Source organism: Cupressus sempervirens, chromosome 2 (assembly GCF_028749045.1).
Source record: "Cupressus sempervirens isolate cs-2001-9-10 chromosome 2, ASM2874904v1, whole genome shotgun sequence".
Classification (NCBI taxonomy): domain Eukaryota; kingdom Viridiplantae; phylum Streptophyta; class Pinopsida; order Cupressales; family Cupressaceae; genus Cupressus; species Cupressus sempervirens.
In genome coordinates, this window is record NC_143119.1 from 174,766,989 (window position 1) to 174,788,050 (window position 21,062).

Genomic DNA, 21,062 nt, shown 5'->3' on the forward strand with positions numbered 1-21,062 from the left:
ATTAGGATGAAGCTTCAGATCCCTAGAAGGAGGTACACCATGCTATTATGTGATATCTCACTCTTGAGTGTAGATTTCATATTTTCTACTATTTCCATTTCCCCATATTAAGTCAATTTCACAATCTTGACCTCATATTCTTCCCATTTTTTCTTCTGCATTTTGTGGAAGACAATATCTTCAAGGTTAGGGAGAAGATTGATAAAGGGAAACCCTAAACTATCTTGTGCTAGACCTTTTTGTATAAATTGTATGATTTTCATAAGAACCTTCTCCCCATCCAACCTATAAATGTTTAAGTGGTTCTTCCTAATCCAACTCTTTCTACCTCCACCCCACAAATGTCTATTGAGATGTCATCCATTATGGAAACCAAAACCCTGAAACCCACCCTCTTGAACAAAATCAAGATGGAGAAGGATATTCAGTTTGTGGACTTGGATGTTGAAATGGAAGGTGGGAGGAGGTGATCCTTGAGAAATAAGAAGAAGAGGGTCAATATTGTCCTTGGTCCTAAACTTGTAAGCCCCCTAGTTCTGAATCCATTGATAGTGGTAAGCGTAAACCACCACAAAAAACATAAAAAAGAAAGAGTTCCCAAAGGAAATTTGTTAGAGAAGAGGAAGAAGGATCTATTAGTGAGGATAAGGATGAGGATAGTAGTCAATTGAGCCCCCTTCTATCTCATGTCTCAGATACTCATAAGAATAATACCCTTGATATGCAAGGGGGTCAGAAGGGGGAGACTCTCACCTCCCCCCAATGTCCTACTAAAAAATTTGATCATGCACTTGAGAGGGACACCCTACGGTCCCCAACTAGTGTTCAAAATGAAGATTTGGGGGTCACTAATGAAAACTTTAAAAGCCTAGAGGAAAGACATGAGATCCTAGAGCAGTTAAGGTTTGATGAGGTCATTAGATTTGTTGTGAGGGTGATGCATTCTATAACCTCCACCCTTCACCTTCTGAATGTGGAGAAAGAGGGTCTGACGTCTACAGTGAGAGTCGACACTACAGGTTTGTTGTACAGGTTCTTGGTGGATGATTGGATCCAACTGCTACTTGATAAATCTAAGTGAACGGAGAGGAACAAGGGGAATTAGTTCCCCCTTTAGTTTAATTTTTAGTTTTTTGTATACTTACTATTTCAACACCTGACCCAGGAGGGTTCTATTGATGGCACTTTAATGGATGCATGTTTACTATACTGCTTGTATTTTGATGATGTATGTTGTGTGTAGTTTTATTTATTGTAGTTGGGACACTTTAGGGGGGTGTTTTTTGAATTTGAAAAGGGGAGTTAATTAATTCTAGATTTCCTTGACTGTTAGCTATTTGGTAGCTTAGTATTTTTTGGGTCAGCCCTCATTTTTAGTTGCTTTCAATTTCAAAAACATATTAAAATATATGTATATAATTATAAATAGCTTATTAAAATACAATGATTTTACATTAAACTCTAAATCAAAACATTAAACTTAATAATAAAAGATTCTAACCTTAGACCCTAAAAATATCATATGGTATTCTATTTTATAAATGCTACAATCTTTGTACTCGAGAACTCGAGATGACAAAACATATAGTACAGATTGACTTTTTTGAGGACAAATGCAAGTTTTCACGAGATTTGTAACACATGTGTTGGAATAAGGATGCCCACAAGACAATATGAAATAGTTTATATTTTTTAAGCATCAAATGTGTCCTATCTCACCATCGTCCCTATTGTTTTTTTTCTATTTTTACATTTAAAAAACAATAAAAGCCTAGAAAATTCGTCTAAACCAATCAGAAATTACAATTCATTATAGTATAATTAATTTTATAAATCTTTTTAGATAATTGCAACAAAATAAAATGAAGAAAGGATAGTAAAGAGTGGCTTGATTCATCTAGTTTTTAGATCATTCAGCTAGAAAATTTAATGTTGCACAGCATTCAACGAATCACATTATTGACATGTCAGACATGAGAGGATGCACGATAATTGGAAATTGAAAACCTCTAAGCTACCAGAAACCATGATCGCCGAACCAGCAATTGAAAATGGTTACCGGTGACTAAAAATGGTTTGCAGAATCCTTTGCAGGCGGGAGTCAATTCAGCCTATCGGCTACAAGTCTTCAAAAGTTCAACATTTTGAGGTTTCAGGCTGATGGCAGATCAGACATGGGTTTGAAAAACCTTCTCCACCAAAGGAATTCCAGTAAATTAAAAATGATCAGGTAGCATGCAATAGTCTGGTTATTGAACTGAATTATATAGCTGTCCTTCCTCTTGGCCATCTGTCCTGTTGATTGTACCAATGGTCTATTTTGCAGTTTATCTTGCACTAATTTCAGTTGTGGCAGGGAGTATAGAGGCGGACGCAGGTTACGATCTAACTTGCAAACAATTTGGTTGTCACAAGGAGCATGGGAAGGATTTGTTGCAGAGGGTTTACGAAGATCTTGGCAGATGGCTCCAAGAGGATTGGACCCTAAGATGATTGCGAAAATCCATGATATAGTGGAGAGGAATTTTTCTAAGATGATTTCTCGGTTGGATGCTAGATTGGCTTATCAAGCTAAGAAGGTCAAGGTGGAAGAGGTTGGTTTTGTTTATCAGATTATGGAGTCTGATACAGAACCTGTGGAGCAACTAGAGGTTGTTGCTGAAGATATTCATAACCTTTTTGATGTTGGGACAGAGGTTGGTTTTCATGATCAATTGGTTGAGTATGACATGGAGATTGCAGAGCATTTGGTCGTGGATGATCTAGTTGATGTTGGTGGTGACTTGAATGTTGCAGAGCACTTGGTCATGGATGATCCGATTGTTGGAGGTGAGTTATGTATTGCAGAGCATCTTGTTGTGAGTAATGAGGTTGCTAGTGTTGAGTGTTTGGCATGTGTTGATGGAGATCTACATGTGGCTATTGATGTGGGGTTTGTTGCTATGGGTGTGAATTCACTAGTTGCTGATCTGGATGAGAGTTTTCTGTTGAAGCATTATGTTCAGTTTGTTCTTGGGAATGAGCATGTTGATTGGATGGTTGAGATGCTAGTGTGGAGGATTTGCATAGTGGTTTTGTTGTCTTTGTTGAGGTGGAAGCCTTTGGTGAAGATGAAGATGGTGGTAGATCTTTCTTTTGGCGTCAAAGTGTGGGACACACTTTTCTATCTACCAGGGGAGTCTGATGCAGGAGCATCTTGCATGGGAAAATTATTGGGAAAAAGAAATTGAAAAAAAAAAAAAATAAAAAAAAAAAAAATTGTGGAGGAGAGAGAAAGTGACAAAAATTAGAGGAGAAATAATAAAAAAAGGGAAAAAGGAGAAAAGAAAGGAAAAGAGGATTTCTATTTTCGAGGTGCATAGGTGGCATAATAGAAAAAAAATAAAAAATAAATGGTTGTCATTCCATTTATCGAGGTGTGTGGGTAGAATTCTAGGAAGTTATGAATATTGTAGAAAGTTGTGGAAGTTGTAGAAGGTTGTGGAGGAATTCTAGAAGCTTGTGGATAAGTCATTCATGGGGTGGTAAGTGCCTATTTAAGCAATGCATATGAGCATTTCTAATTAAGCTCAAGGGGAAGCTCGAGGAGTAGAAGCTCAAGAAGGAGAAGCTCAAGGAGTAGCTTGAGAAGTGGAAGCTTGAGAAGGAGAAGCTCGAGAAGTGGAAGCTTGGAAAGCTTGGAAAGTTTCATGGTGTGAAAGAGAAGTAGGAAGTGAAGAGTGATTTTTCCTGAGTCTATGAACAGAGCGCCGAATGTGAGGCAGTTTATAGCAGGATTGTGATGGACTTGTGAGTGTAGACAGAGTGTCGAATGTGAGGCAATTTACACTTGGATCTTGGATTAGGTTTGTGAGAAGAGCTAGTGACTGCGGTTTAGAAACAAAGAGGTTGCTTGGTGGCTTGCGAGCACAAGTTGAGATCTCATAGGTTTCTACCAGAGTGTGGATCTGGACTAGTTTGGGTTTGGATTGGATCTTGAGAGATCTTGGAAAAATGTTATTGTAATTTCTATTGAATTTTCAGGTATAATAAAATTTTCTTCATATTGTTGCATTATTGGTTGTGAGTTGGTAAGGGTGGTGTGGCCCTTTATCAGTGGTATCAGAGTGCACCTACATAAGTGGTATCAGAGCCTAGTTACATCAAGAAGTTCAGCATCCAACAGGGTTGGGTGGATCATGGAGCTAAGGTGTGGAACTCAAGTAGGTTGTGAATTGCAAGGGGATTCATGGATTGAGTAGGAGATTGCGTGAGTGCATGAAGGGGTTGGTTTGAGTGCACCAGATGTACGAGAACAAGAGGTTCACCAACAAGGCATGTAGACATAGACATCGTGTTGAAGTAGTCAAGGCTCAGTGTGAGAATCCAAGGTTGGATAGGGTAGTCAGCAGTTCTGTGGGGAACAAGGGTTGGGCTTCAAGGGTTCAGTGGGGAGCTAGGGAGACCAACAAGAGGTGGAATGTTGTGGAGACATAGTCATGTTAGGATAGCATGACGAGTTGGACTAGAGGACTCTAGGAAGTTCAGAGAGGTGTCATAAGGGTGTCGAGTATGTCATGGAGGTGTGCATATGAGCCAGGAAGTTCAGAGAGGTACTGTGGAGGTGTCGAGTATGCTCTGTGAGTATGTGTATTGAGCTAGAAGGTTCAAAGAGGTGTCGAGTGTTCTTGGGAAGCATGTGTATGAGCTAGGGAGTACTCAGGGGGTCTAAGTTAGCTAGTGTGAATGCAATGTTTAGCGAGGGAGTCAATAGTGGTTCTTGGTGTAGTGGCGCAGTGTTGGGCTCGAGGAGTCAGTAGAGTTGAACAAGGGGAGCTGTGGTAGTTCTGTGCATTCTAAGAGTGGCATTGGTGATTGATGGGGACACAACCCAAGAACAGAATGGACACAACAAAAAAGAGAAATTGTATTAATTGAAAAATAAGCTAGTAAATTCAGTATAGAGAAAATAAACTTCAAAACATGCCCTAAGGGCTTACAATAGCATAAATGTGGAGATAATTTCTCCTTTTAGTACCTCCTCTCAAACTCCACTCCGAACTGCCTTTTACAATGCCATAAATCTCCTTAAATAGACCCCAAAGGGTTAAGGACTAGGAGTACATTTTAGAAAGTGCTAGTAGGCATCCACCGACCAAATAGAAGGTTCCAGAAGCTGCGTTAGAAGTTGATGCAAATCTAGAAGAATCCAAAAATGGTAACCGAACTTTCGGGAGGCATAACTTTTGAACCATAGCTCCGATTGATGAACCGTTTACATTTTCAGAAAGCTCTCAAAGCGCTCTATAGACCTATGGACCAGCTTTGCTTGTCCCCCATTTTTAGCCCTTTTCAATGTCATTTAATGCCCCTAACCTGACTTTGAAGCATTCTTAGGAGGTCTCCACAACCTGAAAAACTGCAATAACTTTCAAACCATGGGGCCTTTTGACCTGATTCTTTTTCTAGAATGCTCTAAATTACAATTACATTCATCTAGCCAATTTACACCTCCTAGTTCACCAAAATGATGGCTCAATCACATACTCCTATTTTTTCAAGATTTACACGAACACTAATAGTGGAATTATGAGAGTTGGAACCTTTATTTGACCCAAATGGGTATCCAAAAATGAAAAAACATGAAACAAAAACTAAGTCTAAGTATATTTTTTTGGGTGACACAGGATTGCCCTTATACCTCTGGATGCTCCTACATTAGACACCTAGGGTAGATTGAAAAGTGACCCTGTCACTTTATGAATGGTAGAGGAAATCCCAAATGGGAAACCTCAACTGCTGAAATCCATGTTGAGTCCTTGATCGATCGTCCTTTCCATTTGACCAAATACTCTTCATACTACCTGTTTCTGGTACTCCTACCCACACGATGATCTAGAATGTCTTCTATCTCCTTCTTAGAAGTAGGAATTGGACATGGCTCTAACACTAGCTCCTCATCTACACCATCATCATGATACTCTGTTAAATCTACAATGTTGAAAATGGGAGAAATGTGAATACCATCTGGCAACTTCACTTCATATGCATTTCCTGAGTTATGTTTCTTCAAAATTTTGCAGGGGCCAAATTTCTTCATTTTCAGCTTGTTGTAAGTACCGGCTGAAAATCTTTCTTTTCGTAAGTGCACCATGACTAGATCCCCTACTTGGAATTCCTTATGTCTTCTCCTTTGATCAGCCCTAGCTTTATACTCTTGATTCATCTTGGTAATGTGTGCTTGAACCTCCTCATGTAGACGCTTGATATGTTCAGCAAATTCCTCAGCTTCAACACTTGTCCTCTCCCCTTGTTCTATCTTCCTCAATTCTGGTGTAGTCCTTGGGCTATTCCCATATACAATTGGGAATGGTGATTTTCCAGTACTCCTATTTATAGATTTATTCTAAGAAAACTCTGCTTGTGGTAGAATCAAATCCCATCCCTTGGGCTTATCCCCAACTAAACATCTCACCAAATTGCCCAAACTTCTATTTACCACTTTTGTTTGGCCGTCAGTCTGCGGGTGATGCGTGGAACTGAATTTTAGGTTTGTTCTCAACTTCTTCCACAATGTCTTCCAGAAATACCCCACAAATTTAGTATCTCTGTCAGAAACTATACTCCTTGGAAGACCATGCACATAGTCTTACCACCTCTTTGAAAAACAAGTCTACAATATGGACAACATCATGAGTTTTGTGGCATGGAATGAAATGTCCCGTTTTGGAGAACCTATCAACCACCACGAATACTGAGTCATTACCCCTTTGTGTCCTTGGCAATCCAAGAACAAAATCCATACTTATGTCCACCCATGGCCTTGATGGAACAGGCGATGGCTGATATAGGCCAGTATTGTGACTAAACCCCTTGGCAACTTGACAAACTTGACAACTCTGTACAAACTTCTTCACATCCTGTGAAATTTGAGGCCAAAAATAATGTTCTCTAAGAATGGAAATGGTCTTATCTCGACCAAAATGTCCTGCCATCCCTCCACTATGTTTCTCCTTAATCATATTTTCACTAAAATATGCAATAGGCTTACCTTCTTGGCTTAATATAGCCCCAATAGTGCTGCCACTGGCATCACAATCCACCTAAAAAACCTTTCTAAAATTTGGAAGTGCCAACAGAGGCTGTTCTTTCACCTTCTTCTTCAGCAATTCAAAACTTCTTGTAGCTGTTGCAATCCATTTGAACTCGTTTCTATCCCCTCTTATTGTACCAGTTAGGGGTGCACATATGCCATTGAAATTCTTAATAAACTTCCTGTAAAAACTAACCAGACCATGAAATGATCTTACCTCAGTAGCAGACCTTGGAGTAGGCCATTCCAAGATGGCTTTTACCTTCTCTGGATCCATTTTGAGACCTTCAGGTGATATAACAAACCCCAAATAGACTAACTCTCTTTTTGCAAAGATACACTTCTTCAGATTAATTAATAGTTTCTCTTCCCTCAGCCTTTCAAGGACACTACGAATATGCAATAAATGTTCTTCCAAAGTCTTGCTGAAAATTAAAATATCATCCAAATAAACAATAACAAATTTTCCCAAGAACTTCTTAAGTACGTCATTCATGAGCCGCATGAAGGTGCTTGGGGCGTTCCTCAATCCAAAGGGCATGACTAACCACTCATAAAGACCTTCCTTGGTCTTGAAGGATGTTTTCCACTCATCTCCTTCTCGAATCCATATCTGGTGATAACCACTCTTCAGATCTATCTTTGTGAAGTACTAAGCTCCACTCAAGCAGTCCATAAGATCATCCATCCTTGGCAAAGGAAACTGGTACTTGATGGTTATCCTATTTATAGCTCGAGAATCTATACACATCCTCCACTCTCCATCCTTCTTTGGTGTGAGTACTACAGGTACTGCACATGGACTCAAGCTCTCTCGAATCAAACCCTTCCTCAATAGCTCCTGAACCTATCTATTTAGCTCCTTTGTTTTAGTAGGAGTCATCCTATGAGAAGCCTTGTTAGGCAAAATAGCTCCTGGAATCAGATCTATCTGATGACTAATTTGCCTTACTAGTGGCAATCCATCTGGAACATTATCAGAGATAATATCTCCAAATTCTCCTAGTAAATCTGAAACTTCAATTGGTATTTCACTACTACCTTCTTTATCTTTCCTAGGAATCAAAGCATAGCACATATGTTGATGTTTCATGCCATCTAAAAACATCCTTCTATCAACAAGACAAATCCTAGCACTGCTACATACCTTTTCACCTTCCTTTTTCATGGGCTTCAATTTTTGGCAAACTCCATCCTTTGTCAAAGAGTATGTGCTTGCATGCCCATCATGTACTGCATGTCTATCAAACTACCATGGTCTACCCAACAATAGATGGAAAACATCCATCGAAATAACATCACAGAGAACTTCATCATGGTAACTCCCAATTTTGAATTTCACTAAACATTGTTCAATTACCAGGACCTTATGATCATCTTTTACCTAAGAAATTTGATAGGGCTGGGGATGTTTCTCCCTCTTGAGCTTCAGCTTAGAGACCATCTCTTTTGATACCAAGTTATCAGTGCTACCACCATCAATGATCACGTCACAAAATTTATCCTCACACTTGCATCTGGTACGGAACAAACTCCTCAATTGTCCTGGTTCAATCTCACCACTTAGTAGTACTCTTTCATTTACCAAGGTCTCTCCTCTTTCTGCATCCTCTGAATGTGATGATTATGCATCCTCATCCACATGAGCAACCCTAGCTTGGCCCTCAGCTCTCCTATCTATCATTCCTTATCGTTGAGAGCATTCAAAGGCATGAGAACCTTCTTCATTGCAATGGAAACAGGTACCACGAAAGCCTCCTCTTCCTTGTCCATGTCCTCTACCTCTTCCTCTTTGATTTCCAAAGTCTTGATCATGGGAGCAGTTGAAACCCTTATTCCTTTGGTTCCTGTTAGTACCCACATCTTCATTTTTCTTTTGAGTTTCATTGTGGCCTCCAGATGATCTACCGCTTCCCCTTCCTCCTTGATCATGCCCTCTTTGTCTTCCTTCAAACCTTTTATTCAGCTTCTCTTCAACTCGTAGGGAAAATTGGTATGCCTCTTCAACGCTGGTCATTCTTACCAGACTTAATTCCTCCTGGATGCTAGGTTGCAACCCACTGATATAATGAGCAACCTTCTCCTTATTTGCTTCTGCATGCCCCACTCTAATCAAGAGTTGGTAAAATTCCTATGTATATTCTTGGACTGATCTTCCTGCTTGCTTTAACCCATGCATCTTCTTAAACAAATCAAGCTCGTAGTCCACAGGAATGAATTGCTTCTTCAATTTGTCCACCATGCGATCCCATCTTGTGATCTTTTTCTTTCCTCTTCTATTTCTTTCCAATTGGACCTCTTGCCACCAAATTTTGGCATGGCCTTTCAGTTTGGCCTTTGCAAACTTAACCCTATCTGGGTCCCTGATATCCTCATACTCAAAGTATTCTTCCAGTTCATTGATCCAGTCGATCAACTCATCTGGTTTCAGATTTCCTGAAAATACACCTACTTCAATTATAGGTCTTTTCCCAAACTTAGTAATGGCCCTAAAAAGCCTTTCCTCTACATGATTCAAAACTTCCCTGTCAAATTCCCCTTCTGGTCCAATTTCATCTTCTTTGTTGTCATCTTCACTTTCATCACCTGCGGCCACAGTTGCTTCTCTACGGAGCTCCTCTTGTAATGCTTGTACCTGCCTTTGGAGGGCTCTAACCTCCTCAGGATTAATAGCTCTAGCCCTTCTGCCATGCTCTCTTCATGGAGGCATCTTCTTAACTCAAACCCACAACCACACAGTCCTGGTGCAAACTGCCTCACAATCGGCACTCTATCTACACACTCAGAAAAACTAGCTCTGATACCACTTGATGGGGACACAACCCAAGAACATAATTGAGACAATAGAAAAGAGAAATTGTATTAACTAAAAAATAAGCTAGTACATTCAGTATAGAGAAAATAAACTTCAAAACATGCCCTAAGGGCTTACAATAGCATAAATGTGGAGATAATTTCTCCTTTTAGTACCTCCTCTCAAACTCCACTCCGAACTGCCTTTTACAATGCCAGAAATCTCCTTAAATAGACCCTGGAGGGTTAAGGACTAGGAGTACATTTTAGAAAGTACTAGTAGGCATGCACCGACCAAATAGAAGGTTCTAGAAGCTACGTTAGAAGTCGACGCAAATCTAGAAGAATCCAAAAACGGTAATCAAACTTTTGGGAGGCATAACTTTTGAACCGTAGCTCCGATTGACGAACTGTTTACATTTTTGAAAAGCTCTCGAAGTGCTCTATAGCCCTATGGATTAGCTTTGCTCGTCCCCCATTTTTCAGCCCTTTTCAAGGTCATTTAATGCCCCTAACCTAACTTTGAAGCATTCTTAGGAGATCTACACAACCCAAAAAATTGCAATAACTTTCAAACCGTGGGGCCTTTTGACCTGATTCTTTTTCTGGAATGCTCTAAATTACAATTAAATTCATCTAGCCAATTTACATCTAGTTCACCAAAATGATGGCTCAATTACATACTCCTATTTTTTCGGAATTTACACGAACACTGATAGTGGAATTGTGAGAGTTGGAACCTTTATTTGACCCAAATGGGTATCCAAAAATGAAAACACATGAAATAGAATCTAAGTCTAAGTATATTTTTTTGGGTGACACAGGATTGCCCTTATACCTCTCGATGCTCCTACATCAGTGATCAGGAGGTGATCAAGAGACTCGAGGAGTTGAGATCACATATGGCCGATGTTGGAGCATGGTGGTCTTATGGGCGACATCATGGCGAAGATATCAGAAGGGTTGAGTAGGGGTTCATCATAGAGGTTGAAGAGGGGTAGAGCTAGAAGCTCGAGAATGCGTGCGTGGAGCACCTAAGGAAGAGAACCAAATGTAAGGATGGTTCGGCATGCGCTTCTATTTTGCAGGAGTCTATGTTTAGGCAGTCAGGTGTGGGGGCAGTTGATAAAGTTACGGGGAGGCGTAGTCTGGGTGAACGAAAATGGTCACATCTTATGGTGGATCAGAAGTAGGGATCGCCAGTGCCATGCAGAGTTTGGAGATTTTCAAGGAGAAGGCTTGACCTAGGCATAAGCATAAAATCTAGCCCCGTGATAGTTGGTATCAGAGCTGATCACTCTAAGCATGGTAAGAGTCTGTGTGTGAATCTTGGAGTGATTGTGCTTTTGCTACCCCAACTCTTGGTGAGGAGATGACAGTGTACATGATCTAGTTGAAGTGTTGCTTCAGTTTGTTATTGCTCATGAGGGAGTAGGTAGTGAAGTGTTGATCTTTTGGTAGATAGGCTGGTGTTTTCATTGACTCATGGAGTTGGCATCAAAGTATGAAGATGGTCAAATTGATATGCAGCTTGTGGAGAGTTGATATCGACATTGTTGGAAGTGGTTTCAATAGTGGAACTTAGCGTGGGTCAAGATGTGGCCTAGGGTCACAAGGCCATAATGCAGAAAGATGGACGTAGTACAACATGGTGTTTGAGTTCATTGGAGTGCAACTTGAGTTAAGATGACAATGTCAGGGACATTTTAAGACTAGCTTAACAACAATTTGGGCTGCAAGGTGCTCTGAGGTGTAGGAGTTGTGCGGGCAATTTCGAGGAGTATGGAAGTTGGTTTGTAGGGTGGCTTATTTGGTCAGTCTCAATGTGGTGTAGGGCAGTGTGTGGGACATTTTTCGAGGTGAAATCGAGAGGCTACATGGAGTAGATCAATGTGGGCTGCGATGAAGTAGTGAGGTGTAGGGTCTCTTTGTTGTAGATCTGAGCTAAAGTCTAGGCTTACGGAAGGTAAGTCCATTGATGTTAAACATTTGAGGCCATTTGAGATGGTGAGGTGTAGGATTTTCATGTGATGGAAGTCTGAGGAGTAGTGCTGATGGTGTGGCAGGCAGGCTTGGAAGTCAAGGTGGCAGTCTAGGCAGCGGTGTCATGAATCAGTGGAGTTGGGCGATGTGAAATCATGAGGTGTAGGTTGATGTGAAGTGCATCATCCGGGGTGAAATGGATTGGGCTGCGAGAGCAAAGTGGTGTAGAACTTACCGGAGGTGGGTTTGAGGAGTGGAAGCAAGTACTGAGGAGTCACTAAGTTCTGGAAGTGTATTAGTGGTTGGATGCGGGTGTGTTATGAGTTGAGGTGTTGAGGATGAGTGGATGCAGGGCATACTGAGGGTTGGTCAACAGTCAGGCAGAATGACATAGTGGAAGGCATGGTTTACAAAGCCAAGTTGAAGGTGATGACTTAGGAAAGTGGTTTTGGGAGCTGTCTAGTGCAGTTTGGAGTAGGATGGTGTTGATGACATGATCTGAGGAAGGTTGTGTGAGTACTAGGTGTGGCACAAAGTTTTGGAAGTTGATCGGTAGACGAGTGTTAGTGGTCAAGTTGATTTTTTGTGTGTGTGGATGAGTTGAGTGCAGGGCATGTCAAAAGGCTCCTTAACAAGCAATCAGAGTGGTGTAGTAGAAGTCAAGAGGCCAACGGTTGAACGTGTGAAGCTTGGTAAAGTAGGGTGGCTTGTGCATCAGGGATGACAAGTTTGTCTTTCAGTGGATGTCAAGAATGGAGTCTTGGGCAGTTGAAGGTGGAAGATAGGACTAAGTGGAGATGAAGCAATGGTGTGGAGTTCTTAGGGGTGTCATCAGGGATGACTAGCTCAGTGGAAGTTAGACATGGATGGGATTCATGCAAGTGGGGTCAGTATCAGGGATGCTGACATGCACCAAGTATGTTGTGGAAATAGAAGGCGTGCATCGAAAATGAGGTGATGATGACAGCAACTGTTTGGAACACAAGACATCTGTAGATCCATGCAATAGGTTGCTGCAGTGGTGTCGGTGTCGAGGATGTCATCTATTTTTAGGTGGGGGAGGATGTAAGGGGCTGTTGATTCACAAGATGAAACTAAGAGGCCGGATGGGCCTGTGCTGCAAAGCTAGGTGCACATAGGTGTGGTGTAGGCAGGGCATAGGCCAAGTCGAGGTGTAAATGGGACTATGTCATGTGCTAGGTAGGCATGGTTGTGGTGTAGGATCTTGTCCTAGACATGATCCGAGGTGTATGCTTTGGACTGTGTTGCGAGTTGTTCTCTCCATCATAGTTGTGGTGTAGGCAAGGCTTGGAGCCGAGGTAAGGTGTATCCGCGAAGGGTAGTGCCGGTGTGCATGATGGGTGACTTGGAGAGTCGACCTCCCTCAAGAGGGACAAAGAAGAGTAGTCCTTCCCTCTAGTCTCAGGGAGATAGAGGTGACACAAAGTATTTAGGAGCAATGAAGTGTTGCTCTACCATTCCGTAATGCAGTGAGTTTTGGTGTAATGACAAGGGTCCCTAACTTAGTGAAGCGGAGTAGCTAAGCCAATGTTATTGGCCTTCCGGGAAGGTTGTCTAGAGTCTGAAAGATGGGAAAAGAGAGTACCTAGTCCTATGATAGGAGACAAAGTGGTTTTTACTAGTAAGGAGAATTGGAGGCTTATGGTTAGCTGTTTGCAGGATCATTGTTGGACCAGATAGCCAGGGTGGTGCGGTATTGGTTGGGTGTGGCACTAGGTGCACATCCAGGGTGCTTGGTTGAGTGGGTTTGCATTGAGATTAGATCTCAATGACCAAGGTGGTCTAGTATGGTGAATGGGATGTAGTTTTCCTAATTAGGTTCATGGTGAGCCAAGTCATGAGGCAGATCTGTATCAAGTATAGAAAGAGGTAGTCATTGGGCATGACTCAAGGGAGTTGAGTCATGAGGGATGGCTAGGAGCAAGGTTTGTGGTGCATGATTGAAATGGGTGACACGGATGGGTGAAGTGGTTCAGAGGTGAAGCTACAAAGTGTTAACTGAGTTGGCTTAAGAAGTTCGGCATCCAACAAAGTTGGGTGGATCATGGAGCTAAGGTGTGGAACTCAAGTAGGTTGTGCATTGCAAGGGGATTCTTGGATTGAGTAGGAGATTGCATAGATGCATGAAGGGGTTGGTTTGAGTGCACCAGGTGTACGAGAACAAGAGGTTCACCAACAAGGTATGTAGACATAGACATGGTGTCGAAGCAGTCGAGGCTTAGTGTGAGGATCCAAGGTTGGCTAGGGTAGTTAGCAGTTCCATGGGGAACAACCTGGTTGGGCTTCAAGGGTTCAGTGGGGAGCTAGGGAAACCAACAAGAGGTGGAATGTCATGGAGACATAGTCATGTTAGGATAGCATGAGGAGTTGGACTAGAGGACTCTAGGAAGTTCAGAGAGGTTCCATAAGGGTGTCGAGTATGCCATGGAGGTGTGCATATGAGCCAGGAAGTTCAGAGAGGTACCATGGAGGTGTCAAGTATGCTTTGGGAGTATGCGTATTGAGCTAGAAGGTTCAGATAGGTGCCGAGGTGGTGTCGAGTGTTCTTGGGAAGGATGCGTATGAGCTAAGGAGTACTCAGGGGGTCTAAGTCAGCCAGTTTGAATGTAATTTTTAGCGAGGGAGTCAATAGTGGTTCTTGATGCAGTGGTGCAGTGTTGGGCTCGGGGAGTCAGTAGAGTTGAATAAGGGGAGCTATGGTACTTTTGTGCATTCTAAGAGTGGCGTTGGTGATCAGGAGGTGATCAAGAGACTTGGGGAGTTGAGATCACATATGGCCAATGTTGGAGCATGGTGGTCTTATGGGGGACATCATGGCAAAGATATCAGAAGGGTTGAGTAGGGGTTTAGCATAGAGGTTGAATAGGGGTAGAGCTAGAAGCTTGAGGATGCATGTGTGGAGCACCTAAGGAAGAGAACCAGATGTAAGGATGGTTTGGCATACGCTTCTATTCTCCAGGAGTGTATGTTTAGGCAGTCAGGTGTGAGGGCACTTGATGAAGTTAAGGGGAGGCGTAGTCTGGGTGAACGAAAATGGTCGCATCTTATGGTGGATTAGAAGTAGGGATTGCTAGTGCCACGTGGAGTTTGGAGATTCTCAAGAAGAAGGCTTAACCTAGGCAAAAGCATAAAATCCAGCCTTGTGACAATAACTTCAATGGGAGGTTTCCAACAGAGCTGGGCAACTGTTCATCCTTGGGCCTTGTCAAACTTCAAGGCAATCAGCTAAGCGGGGGAATATCCCCACAATTGGGACGATTATGCTTCCTAGTGGAACTCATTTTGGAGAAAAATCAACTGTCGAGAAAGATACCAGGATCCCTTTCAAACTATACCAATCTTCAGGATCTGTCCCTCGGCTACAATCTGCTATCTGGCAACATTCCCCCTGCTATAGCAAGCCTGTGCAATATAGTTCATTCATTTTCACTACCCCGTAATATGCTACATGGAAACATTCTAGCAGAAATAGGCGATATGCAATTGGTTACCGTAATTGACCTCGCTGGTAATCATTTAGGCAGTGACATCCTAGATAGCCTTTGAAATTGTGTGCAACTGCTGCAACTAAACCTCTCGAACAATCAGTTCAATGGTCAAATTCTGAGAATATTGGGGTCACTTATTACTCTTACAGATTTGGATCTCTCTCTCAACAATTTATCTGGTCCCATACCAAGTTACGTCGGTGACATGGAAACACTCTGTTTTCTAAACTATTCCCAGTGGGGGCATCTTCAAAAACTGGTCGGCCAGCTCTTTCGTTGGGAATTCAGATCTCTAGATTCCAGAATTCCTGAAATCTTCAGCTCAATCCACTAGCGGTCTATCAAACCGATACAAATTTTTAATTATCGTGGAATCCTTTGCTTGTGGAGCTGTTGTTCTAACACTCATGGTGTACTTGTATGTTCATAGGAGAAAAGGGACTACTTTGGATGGGGCCAACGGTCACTACCCAGGACAAAGGGACTTGTTCGTAAATAGAGAAATAGTCAAATTAAACCACAACGAGCTGCTCCATGTGACTTCTGGTTTCAATGATACAAACATAATCGGCTCCAGCAGAATGGCAGTCATTTACAGCGGGATGCTAAATATAATGGGCAAAGAACAAGTTGTACCTGTGAAGAGATTCAAAGATGAAATCACCGGTAGTGTCGTCGTGAGGGATAGCCCGATTGCCGAAATTTGAGCACTGGCCGCAGCTAAACACCATAATTTAGTTCGTTTGTTGGGGTACTGCTGGGCTCCAAGGGCCATGGCTCTGGTTATGGAGTTGATGCCGAATCGAACCTTGGCCGATCATATTGACGAAAAGACACTTACCTGGAGTAGATGCTCGAGGATTGCATGGGTCGGTGTAGAGGGAATGATTTATCATGGTTCACCACAACTGTGGCTATGACCACACTGAGAGCAGAGCAAATATATTATTCAGTCATTGCAGCTTGCAGCTTTCATACACAGGGCTTTGCCCTTATATTTATGCAACAATCTTCAACAGAAGACAAAGAGACAAACAAGAGGAATATGAAATGAACAGTCATGACAGTTGGACTTCACATCCAACAATCTCCCACTTGAAGTTCAACTCATGCTACAATCTCGTATCTGAATATCTTCCCACTTAAACTCTGCTTTCCCTTACCAAATCCCATGGTAAGAAATTGTCAAAAGACAATCTTCGTAGCTGGAATAGCAACCACAGCTAATCACTAATCACATCCAACTATCCATACAACATTAGTAGATTTATAACCACATAACTAGCCCATACAATAACTCACCAAATATACCATGTTCCAACAAAACACACCAAAAAACCATTGATGTGCAAAAAACTAGAAGGCCATTATAGAGAAATTTAAATGGCATGAGCAATGTCAACTATAAGTTGATTCAATCTACCAATCAGCACATAGAAGGCATGGCGTTAACTTGAGATGATCTGCAAACTGCAACCAACCTGCTACAAAATGACATCTTCCAAGTCCTCATGAAAAGACCATGTATTGTTGTTAAAAAAAATGAAGTACAACAACAATAGATGACCTCAAAAAACTCTTGGAAGCAACACCAACACAAATCATAACTCATCCTTTTACCAACACCATCAAGTGCCCAGCTGTGTCAAGTATGATCTCCTTTACCTCCCCATATGAGAGCATTTACAACACCCAAACACCATGAATGAAAGCTCCTATAAACAAGAAGATCAAACTCCAAACATTCCAAAAATTAGGAATAATATCAACCATCTCCTAAATGCACAAGGAGATAAATCTGCTGAATAGACCAAGTATGGGGAGTGAGAATGCTCTTCTAGGATACACCAAGTCTAAATGAATCTTCTCCAAGAACAATCTCCACTAGGTCTATAATGAACTCGCGCCCATCCACAGGTGTAGGCTGTTTAGACTTTATGCTGAAACCTCTAAAGAGAAATTGTCTCAACAAATGTTCTTTAAACCAAGAGAACTGTAGCCTCACCCAAGCCTCTTAGTTTTCAAAAGCACCTCCATGGTCAATCTGCCAAAGTACCCGATACCAAGAGCACTAAGATCAATTATCAAAGATTACTCATTCATTAACTGAGAGCACTAACCGAGATCAATTGTCAAAACTTCCACTGCATGCCTGCATAACCTGGGAACACAATATAACAACTTGATCTCCACAATTTAGAACCTCATGCTCTAAAGAGCATAACCTGCCATGAGAACCTATATCTTGTCAATTCTCTAATCTAGAATCAAGAGCTCACCATGACAATACATCTCCAATCACATGGAGGAAAACATCTCATGACAACAATTTTTATTTTTATTTTTTAAAAACTCCCACTTCATGATGACAATGAACTTTCCATGGTATCAAAAATAATAAAAATGATACCAAATATCACACTAAAGCTGCAATTTCTCCATAATCTGGACAAGCACAATGAAAACCGACATCTCCCAATAAAATTTTGAGAAGTCTCCCTTAACTGTAGCAAGGCAATCTTTTCCAACACTGCGACCTGTAGAGCCATACCTGACCATCCAAGGATCATGCATTGCTACGAATGTAGGCTTCTGTAGAGCCATACTCGAAATAAGAGTGTATGAAGGCCTGGTTGTCCTCCTTTGTACAAATACTCGCAATCACAAAAAAATTCCCAAATTGACTTCTCATCTTCTCAATTCTGTCAAGAAAAGGGATTAATGAAAAGAGTTCTTACAAATAATCAACGAAGATGTACAGAGGAGCTTTAAACCTATTAAAATCTTCTGTGAGATGTCTGAATTTCCAGCTTGCGATGAGGATGAAAGTGACTGAAACCCCCCGCCGTATTGAAAATGAAGTCAGGCGAAATCTTGTTGAAATTAAGTGTGTAATTAGCTGCCCTGAGCAGGGAAGAGAGCAGATGTATCAGATGAGGATTCTCGTCTCTCCATTTCAAATTTATGCTACAAACTCCAGCCTTCTTTCCTGCTCTTGCCATTTCTTCTCTCTCTGAACTAGTCTTCCTTTGCAATCGTCTGTTTTAACAGCCTCTACTTGCCTAGGACTCTTGTAGTCTGCTCTCCAGGATCTTACACGCTCTGATACCAATTGTTAAATCTAAAATATAAATTGCAAACCACAAAATAGAGAAAGAGAGACATGATTTATTGTGGTTCACCACAACTATGGCTACGTCTACATCGAGAGCAGAGAAAATATATTATTCAGTCATTGCAGCTTGCAGCTTGTCATACACAGGACTTTGCCCTTATATTTATGCAACAGTCTTCAACAGAAAACGAAGAGACAAACAAAAGAAATATGAAATGAACAGTCATGACAGTTGGACTTCACGTCCAACATCTTCATCATGAATGTCCGCAGCCAGTTTTACACTGTGATTTAAAACTGTCAAACATCTTGCTAGACATGGACTTCGAGCCCGAGATTGCTGATTTCGGGATTTCCAAAATTCTGAACTACGATGACATGAGCCATGGATTTAGCACCTCCAACATGCAAGGATCCATTGGATACATGCCACTTGGTATGTTCGTCTTAACTCGTCGAAACAACTTGTGCATTCATCTTTCATAGAGGAACATTTCCTGGTTTCAGATGGACCCTTTGGTCGTTTTAATTTTCGAAGATCAATAATCTATCCCTTTTTTGTTTTCTTTGTTTTTTCAGAGCATGCGTTAAGTGGGAGAATGACAGCAAAAGGAGACGTCTACAGTTACGAAATTGTGCTTTTAGAAATGATGTCAGGACAAAATCCAACCTCCGAGATGTTTAGTGAGGGAAGAACACTTCCAAAGTGGGCACTGAGAACTTCTGTTAATGACACACCAATTCAAGTAATTTCTCCTCATTTTCACACTCTTGAAGGCGAGGCAGAGGCAGAGGCAAAAGATAGAGAACAAAAAATGATGAATATGGTGCACCTAGGATTGGCTTGCACCTCGTCTAGACCTGAAAATCGCCCATCAATGCATGAAGTAATTAGAATTCTGGAGACAATCTCGGACACCCATACAAGAAGGGGAAGTAGGCTTACCTCAATCATGGAGCTGATAGAATCAGCTCACTAGATTGTTATTATTATGTTTCGCTAATCTTAGTGCAGAATTCTTTCAGGGTGTAATAGATGTAAAGTCGAACGGCATTTTGATACATTCGAGTATAAATTTTGTTTTTCCAGATTCTACAATGATCGTACTTATAATTAGGTTAATGCTCTTCTTTCCCTAATACAAAGACTTATGTTTTTAAATAAGCTTTATTAAACTATTTTATTTCAAATACAATTTAATCATAATTGAATTAAAGATCTACTTTTATTGAAATTGTGTTATTTTTATTAATATATATAATTATATTGTTTATTTATTAGTATATTAATTAATTTTCATAGTATACACTTTTTTAAATTTGAGTTTTTGAATTCTATTGTATGTAATCTTTAGTTAATTTGTTTCTATATAGGATACTTAAATTGGAACCATAAATATGATAGAACGCATTAAGTACAATTGTCCTATCAAAACAAAAGCACATTTTTGTTTTGATAGAGTTGAGAAGAAAAACAACAAAAAAAATGCATCAATTAACATTAGCATCACAATTCTGTGATCTTAGGACCTTTGATGAAAGTTAAAATTGATAACTTGATGTGTTGGTTTCTCTATAATGCAAATGTCTTAACTTTGGATGTGTCTTTCTATCAAATATGATTAATCTTCCTATGATTATGATGTTTATATATATTTGTTAACAAAAATGTGAATGATTAAAATTTGATGTATGGCTAAGATTAATTTGTATCTAAAGGGAAAATGTTTATAGAGAGAGGGGATAAACTATGCTTCGTTGGACATTGAAGACAAGTATGAGAAGATATAAAGAGTGTGAAATTGTGATATGATGGGTTGGAAATAATTTGTTTTGCATTGAGGGAGAGAAAGCACACATGTGGGTGCTTACAATGATGACAAGTGGAGGAAATTGATTGATTTTGATATGGATTGTCTAGATAGTCTTAAATCTAAACTTAACAACCATCAACATATCAAAATATTACTAATTACTAAAACTTATAAGATTTCCAAAATAAGTGGAAGGCATACTTTTCTCACAAAGATATATCAAAGTTGTTAGGTTCAATGAATTAAATAATTTATAATTGAAGGATCTCAATTTTGGAGAGGCTTCAAGAGCTTGTGTTGATACTATTATTTTAGATAGAAAAATGTAATTGGATTTTATAATCCATTATGGTATGTTAATTAGATTGATATAGTTGTGCATTTCAAATAGTTTCATGAGGGAAAACTCAATTAAGAAGAAGCATGGTGAATTCTATTAGCTAGAAATTTTAGTTAAGATTAGAGCATTTCTCTTGCTAATGACAATTAGTCTCTTGCTAATGAGAATTACTATTGGTTACAATAGTAGTAGAATGCAAAGAAATTTGTACATAGTTTCAAAGTATGTTATATGAAAGAGGGAAAATGTAAGAAAATAGGGCTATAACAACCATTAACTATACTACAATGACAATGAGAGGATATTAATATGGATTTTTTTCCTTGGTTGACAAAGGACTTGGAGAAGACTTGATTCTTATTTTCGGTGGTGGATTGGTTCTTGAAGAATATGTATTTATTTCTTGTAAGAAGATTAATGATGTTATTCATATTGT

The 21,062-nt window shown here is 40.4% G+C and overlaps 1 pseudogene; it reads left to right on the forward strand.

Annotated features, from left to right (window-relative positions):
• The first annotated feature begins 410 nt into the window (after nucleotides 1-410).
• Nucleotides 411-19,534, forward strand: LOC149571628 (uncharacterized; annotated as a pseudogene).
• Nucleotides 19,535-21,062: the final 1,528 nt, after the last annotated feature.